This window comes from Giraffa tippelskirchi, chromosome 5, assembly GCF_054371585.1.
Source record: "Giraffa tippelskirchi isolate mGirTip1 chromosome 5, T2T-mGirTip1v1.2.pri, whole genome shotgun sequence".
Taxonomy (NCBI): domain Eukaryota; kingdom Metazoa; phylum Chordata; class Mammalia; order Artiodactyla; family Giraffidae; genus Giraffa; species Giraffa tippelskirchi.
The window spans coordinates 33717745-33729012 of NC_137279.1; the positions used below are offsets into that span (position 1 = coordinate 33717745).

An 11268-nucleotide genomic window follows, 5' to 3' on the forward strand; every position below is an offset into this window, starting at 1 on the left:
TTGTGACCGTCATCCTCATTACTGACTGACTCCAGCTTTAGGCTGCATGACCCCTGATGTCAAAAGTGGTTGGGGCAGGTGTCCAGAACTGACCAGGCACCATCAACCCCTTTCGGGTCTCTCCATCACTGGACAAGCTTCAGGCAAAAAACCTAAGACAAGAATGCAGATGCTTGACCTTTATTAATTGTGTCCTTGAGGCTGCCTTCAGAGCTTTTACGGGGCCACTTAGTGAGAACAGAAAATTCAGCGCTCAGCTCCCTGGAGTTGGAAAAGAGAAAAAGTAAATTTCCTCCCAGAGCTACTCAGACCCATCTTTCCTCTGGACCTCAGAGAGGCTGGGGACTTCCCAATAGGTCCCTGGCAAATCATTGCATGGTGTGTCACAGTCCTGGGGTCTGGAGGAGGGTCTCCTCTGACCCCCTGTGACTTCCTCATTGTCTGACTCAGCCTTGCCTTAGCCTCATGAGTGAATGAATGAACGAATGAATGAGTTGGTAGGTGGGTAGCAGAGTTGAGGGCTGTGAAAACCTCCCTATCCACACTCATCCCCCGTGGAATTCAGTGCACCAAAATGCTCTGGTGTGACAGTGACAGCCATTCCAGTGAGGCCCCATGCCAACAGCTTCATGTTCAAGTTCCTGTTGAGGCCTCACAATACCCACCTCCTCTGGCACTTATGGCCCCACTTTCTTAGGTAGGCACCTCACCCCTCAACCAGGTCATAAACCACATTGGAAGAAGCAGTTTTGGCAGAAGGCAACCTGTACACCTGCCCATTGTCACTGGTACCTGCTGAGTCCCAGGCATCTGAAGGTCACTCTCCTGGATTCAGGGCTTTATGGGTCAACTGGCCATGCCCTTGCCTCCGGGAGGGCATGGCCCAGGACATGAGGCAAGCCAGACAGTTGGTGTGATGAGTACTGTGTAGGGGCAGGTTCTGAGTATTAGGTGGGCATGTACGAGAGCCTGGGACTCCCTCTGTGTTCCATCAGGAAGAGAATGCACTTGACAGGGGCTGACCATGACAATGATGTTTGTTCATAGAAATGCTCTTCATAGGTAGAAAGAATGTGTGAAGAGTCGGTCTGCTCACAATCCATGCTTGGTTTTAATGATTGACAGGACTCATAGAGCCCATGAAAGCTGTTATACTCACAAGCTCGCCCCCCACCCAGGTCAGTAGGTGTCCAATATGATATTGGGGAAGATCGATGAAATAGCTCCAGAAAGAACAAAGAAGCTGGGCCAAAGCGGAAACGACACTCAGTTGTGGGTGTGTCTGGTGGTGAAAGTAAAGTCTGATGCTCTAAAGAACATTATTGCATAGGAACCTGGAATGTTAGGTCCATGAATCAAGGTAAACTGGAAGTGGTCAACAGGAGATGGCCAAAGTGAACACTGACATTTTAGGAATCAGTGAACTTAAATGGACCGGAATGGGTGAATTTAATTCAGATGACCGTTATATCTACTACTGTGGGCAAGAATCCCTTAAAGAAATGGAGTAGTCCTCATAGTCAACAAAAGAATCCGAAATGCAAAGAATCCGAAATACTTGGGTACAATCTCAAAAATGACAGAATGATCTCAGTTTGTTTCCAAGGTAAACCATTCAATATCACAGTAATCCAAGTCTATGCCCCAACCACTGATGCCGAAGAAGCTGAAGTTACACTCATAGTTACAGTTAATTCCATCAAGAGGACCCAGATGGAAATAAGACAAGGGAAGAAGTGTGTAGGGCGGGGTCCAAGAGGGCACCAAACATCCAGTTTCCCGTCTTCTTCCATGGAGTCATGGTCAGCATTAAGGTCCCCGGATTAATGTATGACAATGTTCATGGAGAATCACCAATCAGGGAAGCTCTCCTGAGTCTTGGTGTCCAGAGTTTTTATTGGGGCTCCATCACATAGTATTGGAACTCCATCACAAAGCTCCAATACTTTGGCCACTTATGCAAAGAGCATCACTGGAAAATACCCTGATGCTGGGAAAAATTGAAGGCAGGAGGAGAAGGGGACAACAGAGGATGAGATGGTTGGATGGCATCATCGGCTCAATGGACATGAGTTTGAGCAAACTGGGAGACAGTGAAGGACAGGGAAGCCAGGTGTGCTGCAGGCCATGGGGTTGCAAAGAGTCAGACATGACTGAGTGACTGAACAACAATCACATAGGTGTGAGCAACTGCCTATGTGGCTGATTTCAGCTTGAGTCTCCAGTCGCTCCTGAGTTGGCTGATACTGTGTGACTGAAAGCTTTTACCCTAAATCACATAGTTGATCCTTCTAGACTGGCTAGCCCGAACCCCACAACTATCCAGTGTAACCAGCTCTTACCTTAAATCATATTGTAGGACTAGCCAGTGACTCAGGCAAACTAAGCCACTCCCAGCCGGTGTGGCATTCCAAGGGCATGGAGCTCACCTCCCAGAAGGCAAGGACAAAAGCCAGTCTTCTCTTCAGTCAAGGTTAAAATCTCTACTGTGCAGAACTACACCTCCCCTCCTCTGCCCCCACCTGGTTCTTGCCTGTCTGCCCTGCTTCTCACCCCAGCAGACCAATTCCTTTCTGCTATTCTTGTTGAGGGAAGAAATGCTATGTGTCTGACATGGTTTTTGCTGTTGTTGTCGCTGTTGTTTTTAAAGTGTCGCCCATACACAGATCTTGTGTAGCACTCAGCAAGTCTTTCGGGCCAAAGAACACATTTTATTATGAAAAATGATTTGGGTGACTACTTTGTCTTCTGCACAGAATACTGTGCAAAGCTCACGATTTCCTAGGCAGGGATGTGAAATTCACTAGATTGCAGATCCATCCACTTAAATGTGAAATCAAATGAGAAATTTTAAGAGCCTTTGACAGCTAAGGTTATTATTCTGACATATTGTCTCAATTACCTCTTTAAATTACTCACCTGTGCCACGGCCCGTGATGCTCTGTAAATGAACCTTCATCCCGTCTCCATTCTGCAGACAGCACCCCCGGCTCCAGCAGTGTTCTCTCCTCACTAAAGTGTTCTCCTGGTGGCTCCATTTGCTGCTGAAGGGTTATGAGCGGCTCCATTTGGAGCTGCTGCCCAGTCTCCTCCCTCCCCCATGCTCTCCCCGTCTCCCTCTCCCGCGCTGGGGGCTGGGAGCCTGGAGGAAGCCCCCTCACCAGTGCCCCCTCCTCCACCAGTGCTCCTTTCCCTCCCCCAACACTGATAGAAATGGATCTGACCTTGCAAATGGATCTGACCACCTGGGTGTAGACAGGAATCTCAGAGCTGGGGTGGGGGCCTGGGCAAAGAGCATCCCTGCTCAATAATTCACCTTTAAGAGAAAAGGAAGACATGGATGCAGCGTTCAGCCATCCCCTATGATGTTAACAATTCAGTGTGATTCTAAGACATAAAAAATGCATTGATGCTCTAATTTTATAAGCTTGATGATGTTTATTATGACATCAGAAGGCCTGGCCTGAGCCCCCAGGGAATAAGCTAAAGCCGGGGACACTCTGAGCAGGGCCTTCCCAGAAGTGCTGCAGACATGGCCCCATGAGGTTGGGCCTGGCACATTCAAAGCCCCAGTGCCCTGGAACTTGGAGATGGCTGGTGCATTTATCACGAGGCTTTCCTGGTGGCTTAGATGGTCAAGAATCTGCCTGCAATGCAGGAGACCTGGGTTCAGTCCCTGGGTCAGGAAGGTCCCCTGGAGAAGGAAATGGCTGCCCACTCCAGTATTCTTACCCAGAGAATTCCATGGACTGAGGAGCCTGGCGGGCCAGCCCATAGGGTTGCAAAGAGTCGGACAAAACAATGACTAACACTTTCACTGCACTTTTTTGGAAAAGTATCAGGAAAACGGAAAACTCAGAGCAGAGAGTAGTCACGCAGCAGGACGTGTGAACCTCCAGGTCCCCTGGTTGCGCTCACAGACATTATTTCTTCCCCAGCATCCTCAGGTTTGATTCCCAGTAAGAAGGTGAAGAGGGGCTCCTTTTATATCTGCTGAAAGGCCCTGACATTAAGTTACTTGAAAGCGAGTTCAAGTGTGGAGGATCCTTGGGTGGGGCTGCATTTCTCAGTAAAGCATCCCAGGGGATTTCACTTTGATGTGGATGGTACTGGTGGGGCCATGGCTACACTGTCAGGGACCAACCAGGGTGTCAAAGAGAGACCAGCCTGGGGGGTGGGGGGGCACACACATGTATGTAACACATCTGTGCTTTTCCTTGGCCGCTGTTTTTGTTTTTCTCAGTAGCAGCGTTTAGCACCTAAGGTGTCTAAAACTTCCTGAGTTCAGTGTGCCAGCTCTGCTTCTCTGAGATGGTTGCAGCTTAAAATGCACCGGCCTCTCATTGTGCTTTCCCTTTTGACTGCTTTTTCTTCTTTTCGGTAACACAGAACACGATTTGATAAGCCTCCACTAGTGACCTCGGTAATGATCTGTTATTTGTAGGAAGCTGCTGGTTGTTTTTCTAAATGGGGGACTTCCCAGCTCCTGTTACCACTGATGCCGAAGTTTCAGGATTTGGTCACAGCAGTTGTCAGGATGGTGATTTCAAAGTGGTCTTCAGTGTAGACACCCAGTCTTTTGACTCTGTTGTCACCTTCAAGAGAATATGCTCATTTCTCTTTAATCAGATTATCAGATTTAAAGAAATGAATAGTATCTTGTTCATAAAAAAAAGTACAACATAGCAATTTTAATAAATGTATTTTGAGTGTGCCTTTTGGGTAAACACTCCTATTCTTCTTCTTTTTAAAAATATTTGTTTATTATTTGGCTGTGTTGGGTCTTAGTTGTGACACACAGGATCTTTGTTGCGTTACGCTGGATCTTTCATTGCAGGACAGGCTTAGTTGCCCTAAGGAATGTGGGATCTTACTTTCCTGACCAGGGATTGAACCTGTGTCCCCTGCACTGCAAGGCAGACTGTTAGTTAATCACGGGCCCACCAGGGAAGTCCTGACATACCTGTTCTTCATTGTGAGTCCACTGGGCAGTACGGTGCATGGCAGAGAGGCCATCTGCAGCCTGGAAAGTGCCTGTGATGCTCTCAAGATCCCAAAGCCTGGAACTTCCCAAGATCTTCCCTGGAAAGATCCACTGGGGGTGGGGTTGGAACCTGATTTGGCAAGGGTGGCCTCGAACATGGTTGTTGCTGTTGTTCAGTCGCTAAGTCGTGTCGGACTCTTTGCAACCCCATGGACTGGAGCCCGTCAGGCTCCCCTATCCTTCACTATCTCCTGGAGTCTACTGAAATTCACATCCATTGAGTTGGTGATGCTATCTAACCATCTCATTCCCATAGAATTCTGCACTTGAAGGTCTATAATCCCTCAGCCAGGTAAAGAGATGCATGGATATGTGGGGAGCTGAGCTTAGAAGACAAAGATTGTCTTAGTTAGTTTGTCTTTGTTACTGCCAGGTGACAAAGTACCATAGACCTAACAGCTAAAATAACAGACATTTATTTTTTCACAGTTCTGCAGGCTAGAAGTTTGAGATCAAGGTGTGAGCAGGTTTGGTTTCTCTTGAGGCCTCTCTCCTTGTCTTGCTAAATGGCTTTGTTCTTGCTGTATCCTCACATGGCCTTTTCTCAGTGTGCTCACCCCTGCTGTCTCTTTGGGTGTCCAGATTTCCTCTTTGGGTAAAGACACAGCCACACTGGGTTAGGCTCCACCCTAACAGCCTCATTTTCATCTAATCAGTTTTTAAAGGCCCCGATTCCAAATACTATAGTCACAATATGAAGTCCTGAGAATCAGGGCTTCAATCCATGGATTTGGTTGGGGGGGAGAGGGAGAGATACTACTCAGCCCATAAAAGAGCCATTCTCCAAAACTGAGATATCCTGCATGAAGAGGATTTCATCCCTTCCATGAGGGCTTTGCCAAGGCTCCAGGCCTGCCCTCTGAGACCCCATGGAGGGCCTGACACTCAGACCCCAAGGCCAGGGGCTTCAGCTGGAATTTTGCTGGCTTGTGCTTGAGTTTTCTAGCTTCCTTGCCCAAGGAATGGACTAGTCAAGTCACCTTGCCCTATTGTTTAGCTAAGACAAGGAGCTAACACATTTTGGCACCAGGCTTTGAACTTACCCTGGGATTCAGCTCCTATAATCATCCCTGTTTTATAGATTAAGACACTGAGGCTTAGAGAAGAGAGCCTTTCCAAAGTGTCAGAGCTGGAGACACTGCCCAGCCCTTCTGACTCTTGAGTTGAGCACTCACCACTTGGCTACTCTGTCTTCTAGGGGTTTTAGGGCTCTGGATTAAAATAAAGCTTGGGCACAGACTGGCCTGGCTGGCCCAGCTTAGAGGGTCCTAAGGCCAGACATGACCCTGTCTCCTTGAGTGTGTCTGCTGTGTGCCACCCAGACTCCTGGCACCAAAGGGTGGTGTTGTGTTAACACGCACAACTTCAGGAAGTAAGCTGGGGAAGGAAGGCGCAGTGGCCCTGCCAGCCAAGCCGCTAAGCCTATCCTTTGGTCAAAGAGGGGCCCTTCACCTGCTTGTACTGTCATGGAAGCTGTTTCCCTAGTTTCCAGGGGAGGCCAATCAGAGAGCTCCGCCTCTGGAGTGTGGAAGCTTAGGGCCTCTGCTGTTCACTAGTGCACAGTCCAGGGCAAGTTACTCAACCCGTTGTGCCTCAGTTTCCTCCTCTATAAAACCATGGTAATAGGAACACCCACTGCATAAGCTTGGTCTAAGGATGAAAGGAATTAACATGTGTAAAGAATGGAGTTGGCACCTCGTAAATATTATCTTGATGATGATGGTGGTGGTGAGTGATGGTGATGATGATGATGGTGGTCATGATGACTGTGATGATGGTGGTGGTGGTGATGATGATGGTGGTGATGGCAGCTCCCATCTCAAGAGGAAGAACCAGGTCTCTCCCCTCCCCAGGTGGCACCTGCTCATTGAGCTGTCTTCACTCTCTGTCCATGGAGGCTGCACCTCCTTGTCCATGAGGACCATTTCACCCAGAGACCTAGAGCAGATGGGACCTTGGTGAGGTAGAAGGCCTGGGTGGAACCATGAGGCACGCTGGCATGGGTTAAGGGGTCTGGGTCCTCTTGCCCCAGTTCTTCCTGAATGACTACAAAATAGGATTTGGTTAGAGGTCCCTCTCCTCCATCTGTGTGTGACTCCTAGCTGTGCCTAAGGCTTTCAGGCTAGCCCCCTCACACACCAACCGTGCACTGCAGCTCGTTTTAATAACAGAGGTAGTAAACCATGGTGGGAAAGAATCTGCCACAACAAAAGACCCTGGAGAATATCATGAAGACCATCACAGTCCCAGCCCTGGCCTTGGTCCTCATCCTGAAGCCCACATGGGGTGCCCTCCTGTCCCTGAGCTCCCACTTTACATTCATTATCCAATTTCATCCTCTCCCTACTTCCAGGAGGTGTTTCATCCCCATTTTCCTGACAAGGAAGCTGAATCTCTCCAGGTGACTTGTTCTGTGTCACACAGCTCAGGGCTGCACATAGTAAAGCCCACTGAATGGGTGCTTTATCACTGCATGTTACCACTTCCTGAGTGTACGTCGGATTATCCGTCTTTTGATCTGCCGCGGAGCACATCTCTGCATGTCCCCCACTCTGACAGGAGACTAGCCACGTTGTTGATCATCTGGCACACGTATGATCTTGGGGCTGGGGGCAGAAGGATTATATATTATCCATATATAACTATGGATGGGCCTGTATAAGCCACCAAGGAGAATGCATGAAGGTGGTTTCTTTCACCCAGCTTCTTTGGATTCTCTTCCTGCCTCACAGTCCTTAAGAGAGACCTCCAAGTTCCTAGGCTGATGGCTAACGAACTTCTTCCTCCCCCTAGATTAGTGCTGACAGCCTTCCTGGGCTAATACCAATCGCAGCAGCATGGTTTGCCCAGGTAGCAAACATCTTGTCTTCTACAACTGACCCCTGCAGTAATCTAATGCTGTGTAACAAAACACCCCAAAGCTGAGTGGCTCAAAACAGCAAGCATGCTTGCGTCAGTGCCCTCTATGCTGTGGGCTGCCTGGGCGCACACCAGCAGCTGCATTCACAGGACTCGTCATTTCAAATCAAATGGTCCCTGCAGCCGAAGCTCAGGGGCCCTTGCTCTCTCAGGTTCTGCTGGACCTGCCAGTACCCCATCTGCACGGCTTTAGATCTCATTTTGCAGAAGAGGAAACTGAGGCACGGGAAGAGGAAGGAGCTTGGCACACAGGTACTTAGCGGTGAGGCAGGCACCAGAGTCCAAGCTGCCTTCCCCCACTCCAGCGCCTCCCTCCCATGGAAGGTTCAGGCGCCTGACCAGGACACTGGCAACCCAGCTGAAGTGTTTACTGTTCTCTGAAAGCCCGCCTTCACCTCTGAATCAGCCAACCATTTGATGGAGAAGCCTGGTCTATAAGGGACTTCTCCAGGAGGAATATCAAGTTCAGGGCACCGTTCTCTCCAGGGTCCCTAGCTGTCTAGGAGGCAGTCAAAGCAAGTGGGAACTGGATGGACTCATCCTAGACTCATTCCTGGTCTTGTCACAATCCTTCAGAAGCACAGTTAGAAATGAGCCCTCTTCTGAGGTCCTCCTCGGAGGCCCCGGGGGGTCCTCCTCATGGTGTTCAGCGCCTCTCCTGTGTCTGTCTTGTCTCCTCACTGAGCAGTCACCTGGCCCGGCCCCTCTACCCACATTCTTTGTCACCACCATATCCCACCGAGGGCTGGACATGGGGACTTGGTGCACAGGAGGGGACCCACTGACCAAGGGTCAGCCATCAGACCCTCCTGACCTCAGCTTTCCTTTTTCCATCACTTGGTCTTCTTTTCTAAAGTTAATCCATTGATTCTCTTTATGCTTCATTCTTTTTCTCTTCCTCTTATTGTGTTTGTGTTTTACAACTCTTTGTTGTTCAGTCGCTAAGTTATATCCAACTGTTTGCAACCCCATGGACTGCAGCACGCCAGACTTCCCTGTCCTTCACTATCTGCCAGAGTTTGCTCAAACTCATGTCCATTGAGTTAGTGATGCCATCCAACCATCTCATCCTCTGCCGCCCCCTTCCCCTCTTGCCCTCAATCTTTCCCAGCATCAGGGTCTTTTCCAATGAGTTGGCTCTACTGAGATACAATTAATATACTGTACAATTCACCCACTTAAGGTGTACGATTCAAACTTTTTAGTCTATTCATTGGGTTATACAGTCATTACCACTACCCAATTTTTGAAACCATTCATTCTTCCAAAGAGAAACCCCTTTACTCATAACAGTCCTGTCCCACTGCCCCTAGGCTCCTTCCCCCAAAGCCCCCACACTCCCCCCAGCCTAAGGCAATTATTCACCTACTTCCAAATTTCTATAAATCTCCCTATCCTAGAGTCCTATCATTTGAACTGGCTTCTTTCAACTCAGCATAGTGTCTTCAAGGTCCATCCATGTTGGAGCAGGTGTCAGTTTTGGCTTCTTTCACTTAGCCATTTGTTTTTCTTCTTTGGAGAAATATCTATTCAGATCCTTTGCCCATTTTTTATAAATTAGGCTTTCTTTTTATTCTTGAGTTGTAAGAACTTTTTATATTCTAGATAGAATTTCCTTATCACATATATGACTTACAAATATTTTTCCCATTCAGTGAATTGTCTTTTTCACTTTTTTTCACCTTCTTGATTGTGTCTTTTGAAGCACAAATGTTTTTAATTTTTATGAAGCCCAATTTATTTATTGATTCATTTTTGGTTGTTCAGGCATATGATGCCATAGCTGAGAAGCCATTGCCAAATTCAAAAGACTGGGAGATTGACCTCTACGTTTTCTTCTGAGAATTTTGTAGTTTGGTCCTTACATGTAAGTCTTTGATCCATTTTGAGTTGATTTTTACGTATGGTGTGAGGTAGGACCCCAGCTTCATTCTTTTATATGGGGACATCCAATTGCCCCAGACCTATTTGTTGAAAAGACATATAGGGCTTTCTTTCTTCATTGAATTATTTTATCACTCTTGCCCATGGTTTCTAAAAATACTTTTTTCTTAAGGCCTTAAAGATGCACTCACTATGCATCTTGTACTTATTTTTAAGTGGTCACTTACTTTGGGAAGACTCCTATTTGATTATTTTTATTAGAAGTTGATATGTGCAGAAACATATTTGATTTCTAATGCGATAGGAGAGGTGAGGTTATGCTGCAGTAACAGACAACCCAAGGTCAAGTGATTTATTTCTCTCTCATGCTCAAGTTCAATGCCAATTGGCAAGAAGAGCCCCACTCACCCCAGTCACTCAGGTACCTGACCCAGTAGAGTCTACCTCTTGACATAAACAAGCTCTCACAGCTGCCAGGGCTGAAGAAAAGAATGTGGTGGACAGGTCCTGGTTCTTAGAACTTTCCCAGACTGCTTTCTTAACAGAAATCTAAATGATGGTGGGAGTTTTCAGGTACTTGGGAGAACCATCAGAGGGGCAGGATGAGTGCAGGTTTGAAACTTGAAACCCAGATCTCCTGTTTACCGTCTATATGACTTTAGGCAAGTTATCTAACTCCTTGAAGTCTCATTTCCCCCCCCTCTGGACAATATCCAACTTGCGGGAACAGCAGCAGTGTACGTGAGTGAGTAGTGTAATAGCCGGAGAAGGCAATGGCACCCTACTCCAGTACTCTTGCCTGGAAAATCCCATGGACGGAGGAGCCTGGTAGGCTACAGTCCATGGGGTCGCTAAGAGTCAGACACGACTGAGCGACTTCACTTTCACTTTTCACTTTCATGCACTGGAGAAGGAAATGGCATCCCACTCCAGTGTTCTTGCCTGGAGAATCCCAGGGATGGGGGAGCCTAGTGGGCTGCCGTCTATGGGGTCGCACAGAGTCGGACACGACTGAAGCGACTTAGCAGCAGCAGCAGTGTAATAACAGGTAGATGTCAGGCACCCAACAAACTGTAGTTCCCTTTATCCTCACCTGCAGCAGGATGTTCCCCTTTGGTTCCTCCTGAGACCCTCAGCAGAGGTCAGGTTTCTGCTTAAACAACTTATTGACCAGAGACATATTAACAAATCTTTTGTTACTTGGACATTATTGACCAGAGACATTTCAATATTCACTTACGTAACAAATCATCAGTCACAGGTGTTAATTTCTGTAAAAAGCCCCTGGTCAATAAAATATTAAAAAAGAAAGAATACTGAAGCAAAAATATAATGTATTAAGATGCAACAATTGCACTTGGTCTGGATGCTGCAAGTGAACTGATCACTGAGCAAAGATTTCTTCTTCACTATTTAAAAAA

General features: G+C 47.5%; 1 protein-coding gene across 4 annotated transcripts in view; it reads left to right on the forward strand.

The window, feature by feature from the left end:
- Positions 1-11268, forward strand: part of CAMTA1 (calmodulin binding transcription activator 1) — a 975729-nt gene that overhangs the window by 905752 nt on the left and 58709 nt on the right. The window lies entirely within an intron of this gene.